This window comes from Theropithecus gelada, chromosome 18, assembly GCF_003255815.1.
Source record: "Theropithecus gelada isolate Dixy chromosome 18, Tgel_1.0, whole genome shotgun sequence".
Lineage (NCBI taxonomy): Eukaryota > Metazoa > Chordata > Mammalia > Primates > Cercopithecidae > Theropithecus > Theropithecus gelada.
Window position 1 is genome coordinate 12,429,250 of NC_037686.1, and position 8,504 is coordinate 12,437,753.

The 8,504-nt window shown below is 40.5% G+C and overlaps 1 protein-coding gene and 1 pseudogene across 2 annotated transcripts in view; both read left to right on the forward strand.

Moving 5' to 3' along the window:
- YES1 (YES proto-oncogene 1, Src family tyrosine kinase) overlaps positions 1-8,504 on the forward strand; it is an 89,055-nt gene that overhangs the window by 8,977 nt on the left and 71,574 nt on the right. The window lies entirely within an intron of this gene.
- Positions 6,176-6,322, forward strand: LOC112611777 (annotated as a pseudogene).

Genomic DNA, 8,504 nt, shown 5'->3' on the forward strand with positions numbered 1-8,504 from the left:
GTTTTTTTTTTTTTTTTTTTTTTTTTTTTTTTTTTTTTTTTGAGACTGAGTCTGGCTCTGTCGCCCAGGCTGGAGTGCGGTGGCCGGATCTCAGCTCACTGCAAGCTCCGCCTCCCGGGTTCACGCCATTCTCCTGCCTCAGCCTCCCGAGTAGCTGGGACCACAGGCGCCCGCCACTTCGCCCGGCTAGTTTTTTGTATTTTTTAGTAGAGACGGGGTCTCACCGTGTTAGCCAGGATGGTCTCGATCTCCTGACCTCGTGATCCGCCCGTCTCGGCCTCCCAAAGTGCTGGGATTACAGGCTTGAGCCACCGCGCCCGGCCTGGAGTCTTATAAAAGCCTCACAAATAGGTAAAATGTTTTGGTGGTAAAATATTTTCTGACTGATTCTCAGTTTTTGCCTTGTTTTTGTTAACTGCTGAGCTCTTTGATCAAATAAAATATTTGGCCTACAAATGCTCTGATTGTGAGGTTGGTGAACCCTGTAGCCTTGCCAATCACCCTCCTTTCCCACCTTACCAGCTCCTCACTATTTAAAAATCACTGTTTCGAGTTCCCTGTTAGGATACTCAGATTCTCCCTGTAAGGCATTGCTGTTAAGCTTAATTTAAGTACAGAAACTTCCCTAGATTTCCCCACCTGCTTGATAGGCGCTGTGTGAAACCTGCCTCATACTCTAACTCTATAGGACAGTATGAGTTACAGAAAAGCTTCAAAAGATTGGGAGTAATAAACAAAAATAGTAGAAAAGGGTTTGAGAAAATGAGGAGTGTTATAATATGGAGTTTGTAACTTTATCTTCTCTGTCCTTTTTCATTTCCCACCCATTCACTCCTCTTTGGCATTGGGTAGGGAAAGAAGAAAGCCTTTCCTGTAATAGGTACTATGCCACACTTTTGTATGCATTATCACATTTGACTTGAATCTTTGAAATGTGTTTCCAAAATACACAGAAAAATTAGGAATGAGATGGGTATTTATTTTTTATTTTTGAGACAGAGTCTCACTGTGTCACCCAGGCTGGAGTGCAGTGGCAAAACCTTGGTTCACTGCAGCTTCTGCCTCCCAGGCTCAAGTGATCCTCCCACCTTAGTCTCTGAGTAGCTGCTAGGACCACAGTTGTGAGCCCCCATGCCCTGCTAATTTTTTGTTTTTAATTTTTAAAATTTAAAATGTCTCACCATGTTGCTCAGACTCGTCTTAAACCCCCTAGGTTCAAGGGATCCCCCCGCCTCAGCCTCCCAAGGTGCTGGGATTACAGGTGTGAGCCACCATGCCCGGCCTGTTTTTTTTTATTTTTTTTTTTAGAATAGAGACAGGGTTTCGCCATGTTGCCCAGGCTGTCTTGAACTCCTAGGCTCAAGCAGTCCGCTTGCCTCAGCCTCCTGAAGTGCTAGGATTACCGGTGTGAGCGACTGTGCTGGATCCCTTGATGTAGGAATTTATTACAGATGAAGAAACTGAGGATCAGAAAGTATATATAATTTGCTAAGGTCACACAACTAGCAGAACTGGAATTTAAATCTAGGGCTGACTACAAGCCTGTTGTATATGCCGTAACTTTTTTAGGAATGAGGAGCAATGATGGAAAGGGAGATTTCTTGTCTTTTTTCTTCTTCATTAAATAGTGCATTTGAATTGTTGGCAAAGAATGTTCAATTAATACTTTTTTTTTTTTTTTGAGATGGAGTTTCACTCTTGTTGCTTAGGCTAGAGTGCAATGGCGCGATCTCTGCTCACTGCAACCTCTGCCTCCCGGGTTCAAGCGATTCTTCTGCCTCGGCCTCCTGAGTAGCTGGGATTACAGGCATATACCACCATGCCCAGCTTATTGTTTGTATTTTTAGTAGAGATGGGATTTCTCCATGTTGGTCAGGCTGATCTCGAACTCCTGACCTCAGGTGATCCGCCTCGGCCTCCCAGAGTGCGGGAATTACAGGCATGAGCCACCACGCCCAGCAATACTTTTTAATTATTTTATTTTCTTTCTTTTTTTTATTTTTTATTTTATTTTTCTTTCTTTCTGTTTGGCCAGGCTGGAGTGCAGTGGCGTGATCATAGCTCATTACAGCCTCGAACTCCTTGGCTCAAGTAATCTTCCTGAGCAGCTGAGACTACAGGCTTGAGCTACTACACCCAGCCTATGCTTTTCTTTTTAATGGAAGTAACTTTGTGGTGCATGTTTTATAATAGACATCAGATGTTAATTAAGGTCAGATATTAAATACGTTCATTAACTGAAAAATATGTATTATTACACTAACAACTGTAGCAAATGCCATCTTTTTGTAAGTTGGGGTTAGTAATGGAAAATGATGTACTAAGTCCAAGACATTCTTCATCTTTTTATAAAATAAGGTGTTTGTTCAGCCAGATTAGCAGAGCATGTTTTCCCAATAAAGTTTCTTTTTTTCCTAAACTTAACTCATCAAAAGAATAAAGAAACATGCAAAAGATGAGTTATTACACTAAACTGTAGCAAATGTTGCCCTTTTGTAGGTTTGGGTTTGTGAAGTCTATATATTCTCTCTCTGTATATACACATACACACTCTCTATACATACATATACACATATATATGGAGTGTGTACTCAAATCTGTCTTCTGCCTCAGAAGCTGGATCAAATTGCTACTGTACAATATTGCCTTTATTTCTACTAATTATATCATTTATTTCTAGGTGAGTTAGTAGAGATAGATGGAAGGTCTTTATTGCCTGATGATTTAGTCAACATGTCAGACGTGTTGCGGAAAGACAGCCATTTTCTAATTTGCCCTGTCACTATAATAGCAGTTTCCTACGTCTTGGTACAGACTCATCAGTCATTCAAGGCTATACTTCTAGAGGAAGCAAGGGTTCTTCCATACTGGCTTGTTCCTCATTCTTATAGTCTTCTATACTAGTTGGTTCCTGTACATCATTTTTTTGAGACAGAGGGTCACTCTGTCTCCCAGGCTGGAGTCCAGTGGCACAATCACCGCTTACTGCAGCCTCTTCTTCCTGGGCTCAAGAAATGCAGTCACCTCAGCCTCCCCAGTAGCTGCGACACAGGTGTGCACCACTATGCCTGGCTAATTTTATTTAATTTTTATTTTTATATTTTTTTGAGACAGAATCTTGTTCTGTCGCCAGGCTGGAATGCTGTGGCATGATCTCAGCTCACTGCAACCTCCAACTCCCCAGGTCAAGCGATTCTCCTGCCTCAGCCTCCTGAGTAGCTGGGATTACAGGCACACGCCACCATGCCCAGCTAATTTTTGTATTTTTAGTTGAGACGGAGTTTCACCATGTTGGCCAGGATGGTCTCAATCTCCTGACCTCGTGATCCACCCACCTCAGCCTCCCAAAGTGCTGGGATTACAGTCGTGAGCCACCACACCCGGCCTTTGTTTTTATTTTTCCAGAGACGGGGCATTCCTCTGTTGCCCAGGCTGGTCTCAAACTCCTGAGTTTGATCCTCCCCGACCTTGGCCTTCCAGAGTGCTGAGATTATAGGCATGAGCCACCACCTCCAGCCTTGTAACTATTATTGTTATATGAACATCACTGTCTGGAAGAAGAGTCTCATCTAAAGCTACCAGTGGAAATTTTATTTGCCACTCTCTTGCCACTGTGTCAAGTTCTTACGTTAATAGTAATTTCCTTCACCATCTTAGTAGCCTTTTCTTCTTTGATTTCCTTTTATTTCTCCAAATGTATCTAAGAATGTCCCCTTTGTCCTCCCTAATAAGCTGAAACATTGTTTTCTAGCGGGAATACTAGCTTAATTTTTGTAGCATTATTATCCAGCAAAGAATATCTACGGTACAACTCCTTCACATGTTAACTCAACAGTTTATTATTGCCCATGTTTATTAAGTCTTTACATAAAGGTTGGCAGATAGGCTTGGAACTGCCAACTCCAAATGACTGGAATGGCTGCCACTGGAATGTAAGCTCTATGAGGGTAGGGATCTCAGTTTTGGTTACTAAAGTTGTTCCAAGCACATAGAACAATGACACATAGACATTTATTAAGTATTTTTGATTGTAGGAACATGCAGCAGTCAGCTGGCATTGTCTGCCTATCATGGGCCTGAGAGAAAGAAGTAACAAGTAGTTCTTCACTAAAAGCTCAGGCAGTAACCACAAATGTTTTTGACTCAAGACTCTTTGAAGTGGTAGACTTGTGCTAAACTAGTATCATTAATGCTCAGGATGAATTTCAAATAAGCATTCTACTTGAGTCTGATGGAGAAACTAAGGTTTGATTCAGTTTAATAGCTTGTAAATGTTAAAGAGCACTATTTAACCTAAGCATATTCACCCACTTACAATATAGGAGTTCTGTTTCTTTATATCATATTCTGTAAATATCGAATAACCATACTTCTTTTTTTTGTTGTTTTTTGTTTTTGTTTGTTTGTTTTGAGACAGAGTCTCGTTCTGTAGCCCAGGCTGGAGTGCAGTGGCACGATCTCTGCTCATTGCAACCTCTGCCTCCTGGGTTCAAGTGATCCTCCCACCTCAGCCTCCCAACTAGCTGGGATTACAGGTGTATGCCACCATGTCCAGCTAATTTTTGTATTTGTATCTGTATTTTTTATTTTTAAATTAATTTTTTTTTGAAATGGGGTCTCACTCTATTGCCCAGGCTGGAGTGCAGTGGCACGATCTCAGCTCACTGTTACCTCCACCTCCCAGGTTCAAGCGATTCTCCTGCCTCAGCCTCCTGAGTCCCTCAGATTACAGGTGTGCACCACCTTGCCTGGCTACTTTTTGTATTTTTAGTAGAGATGGGTTTCACCATGTTAGTCAGGCTAGTCTCAAACTCCTGACCTCAAGTGATCCACCCACCTCAGCCTCCCAGAGTGCTGGGATTACAGGCGTGAGCCACCATGCCCAGCATCGCAATTATACTTCCTAAAAACTCTGGCACACATCAGTTCCTCTTACTTTACATTGATATAAGCAAGTCATATGGATTTATCTGAGTGTAAGGAGAGCTGGAAAAAATAGTTCCTAGCAGGTCAGCCACCTCCCAGTGAGGACTGCATACCGTAGAAGGGGAGAATGAATTTTGGAAGAACAGGTAGTTATCTCTGTCACAGAAGGGGATGAAAAGTACAGTAGTTACACAAGTTAGACATCTGTATGGAAAATACTATTTGGTTGTACAAATGTGGTTAGAATATTTGAAAGGTATGGGCATCGATGGTATCTTAATTCAGGTTACAGTATTGGTATAAAGCAAACTGGTTAGTCCAACAGCTTCTGGAAATGTGTTTCTTAAAGCAGAGCATCTCACTAATTTAATTTTATATTTGAGGTGGTAAGCTGTTAAGATATTTGCTATTTTGAACTTAATTAGGATCAATAGAAAAAAAAAAAGCTAGTGATATGTAAATTCTAGAAAGAACCTTTGCAGATAGAAGCCGTGTCATCTTGGGTTTATATTAAAAGTAGCAGGAAAGAGAGTTCTGGATTTTAAGATGTGTGCACTAGACTTTAGGAAACATTGGAAAACCGGTAAGAGTGAGGCTTAAAATTCTAACAGTGTACCCCCTGAAGGAGTGAAAAGTCTTAAAATGCCCCAGACTTCTTATATGAAAGGTTAGGAAGTACACTGGTGGAGGGAGGGAGTCAGAGTAGAACAAGTATTATATGTCCATTTACATAGCACTTCTAGTGATTGAGAAAAGATACTAATTAGCCATATCAAAGAATTCCATGGGGGTAGTAGCAGGTAGAAATTAGGGTGGAGCTAAAGTGGCTCCCCTGCGCATCTTCTCACCATCTCCCCTTTTCCCCTGCCTCACCCCATCATCACTCCAACTGGGTCTTAGTTTTTGTTTTATTTTGTTTTTGTTTAAATGCATAGACTGTAAGTCAGAAGGAGAAACTCATGACAAATGTCAAGTAGAAGAGAGGGTTGTGAACCTCTTAGGATGTTGTCAGATGATGAATAGGATTTTTACAATGACTGATGTTTCAAAAAAGGGAAAACAATATTGATGATTCTTAGAGATAAATTTATAGCAAGAGTAAGAAGTCATGAATCTACAGTTCAGGAAACTTGAAATAATAGGTGACACAGAACACATAGTGTATCTCCTTTTTATCTTCTTATTTCTGTAACAAGAAGTTGCTCTTTAAATTAGAAAAACTAGAACAAACAAAAAGAAAATAGACAATACACTTATCCGGCAGGATAGATACCATGATCATGAAGGTGGTTCCCAGAGTGAGGCTCATCCGTTGCACTCTGGTTGTGCTGACCCCTGTGATTTCCTCAAATGCAGAATTTGTAGTAGTGAGGGACTGTGTTCGTGCTTTTCCCCTGTCATTTTTTTGTCATAAGAGATCATAGTGTGAAGTTTATAATATTAAAAACAAATAAATAATAAGAAAATAGTAAGATGCATGTAGCTTTACATGATTTCATGTCTCTAGGTCTAGAAGAATTCCAAGGTTCTGAAAGATATTTCTGATACTTCCTGGGCCCTACCAGTAAGAGAGAAATCATGGAGACAGGTAGATATCTTAGAAAAATGATTAGATGTTGCCTTAAAGGTGAATGTTAATAAATGCAGACACTGAAAGTTGCCTTTGATTCCTGACAGTTTTTAAAAAGTTTGTTAAACAGATGTTTGTTATCATTTTGAAGCAATTTGAAGATTATAAAGAAGTAATTTTTAACAGTTGTTGAGAAGTGCTTTATTGAACTGCCTTGCCTCTGGAGTTTGAGTAAATGCTGCATATAGGTCATTGTCGGTGGTACTTTCTTGTGTTGGTGAGTGGTCAGACCTCATAAGCTTAGTTTCCTTCTAACAGTAAGGTTCAGTGATTGCTTTTCTACCTGTGTTTTGTTTTTGTTTTTCCTCTTTCCATAATGAAGTGTTCTAATGGCATGATAGGTGTTGCTTTTTCTTTTGGTGATAAACAGAGCCACAGATGTTAGCAGGTTTAAAGCTCTTTCTGTATTTTCTCAGTTTTTTTTTAGGGCGATTGATAGAACATCATTTTATTTTTGTTAGTTATATATATGAGTAAAGATATCTTAAAATTATTTTAATTTGCTTTTTCGATTGAAGGCTACTATGCATCTCTCCTTGTGGTGAACTGCTTGCTCATAACCTTTGCCAGTTTTACTCTTGGCTTGTCTTTTTCTTATAAATTTTTAGGGACTCTTCAATATATTATAGATATTCTTTGTCTTTATGTTGCAAAGACTTTTCCATGTCTGTGCATAATGTTCCTTCTATACCTTTTGGATTTTGTGTTTCAAGAATATTTTCTCCACTTGAAGATGATGTTAAAAATTCTCCCTACAGGTTTTTGTTTTGTTTTGTCTTGCAAGTCATTTAGCTCTTTACTCTGGATTTTATGTGTGTTGTGAGGTAATTTTTTCTTTCCTCAGATGATATACCTCACTACTGCTAGTTATTAAATCCGTCTTCACACTGGTTCAGAATGCCACCTTTTAGCATTTACAAATTCTTTTTACACTTGGGCCTGTTTCTGGGCTCTTTTTGAGGGATTTAATTGTTTGTTTATTTTTTGAGACAGAGTCTTGCTGTCACCCAGGCTGGAGTGCAGTGGTACCTTCTCTGCTCACTGCACCCTCCACCTCCCGGTTCAAGTGCTTCTCCTGCCTCAGCCTCCTGAGTAGCTGAGACTACAGACGCCTGCCACCACACCCGGCTAGTTTTTGTGTTTTTAGTAGAGACGGGTTTCACTTTGTTGGCCAGGCTGGTCTTGAGCTCCTGACCTTGTGATCTGCCCACCTTGGTCTCCCAAAGTGCTGGGATTACCAGCGTGAGCCTCTGCACCCGTCCTAATTGTTTATTTCTATGCCAATACCACATATCTTGATGCTGCTGATTATAACCATGATAACAGCAACTAATGTGTATTGATAATTGACTGTGTGACAGTGCCTGTGATAAATAACATACTTACTAACTCATTTCTCACAGAGCCATCAAGAGTTAAGTATTCTTGATATCTTTAGTTTCATAGATAAATAGACTTCAAGAGGTTAAATTTACTCAAATTACAAGCTAGGACTATAACCTAACTTTGTAACTCCAGAGCCTAGACTCTTTTTTTTTTGAGATGGAGTCTCGCTCGGTCACCCAGGCTAAAGTGCAGTGGGGTGATCTTGGCTTTGCAGGCTCCACCTCCCTGGTTCACACCATTCTCCTGCCTCAGCCTCCCCCGAGTAGCTGGGACTACAGGCACCCACCACCACACCCGGCTAAGTTTTTGCATTTTTAGTAGAGATGGAGTTTCACCATGTTAGCCAGGATGGTCTCCATCTCCTGACCTGGTGATCTGCCTGCCTCAGCCTCCCAAAGTGCTGGGATTTAGGCGTGAGCCACGGCGCCCGGCCCAGAGCCTATATTCTTAACCATGAGGTTGTGATTCCTAGAAGGACAAATTTCCTGTTTTCCTTTTCAAAACTTTCTTAGCTATTCATATGCATTTACTTTTTCTTTTTTTTTTTTTTTTTTTTTTTTTA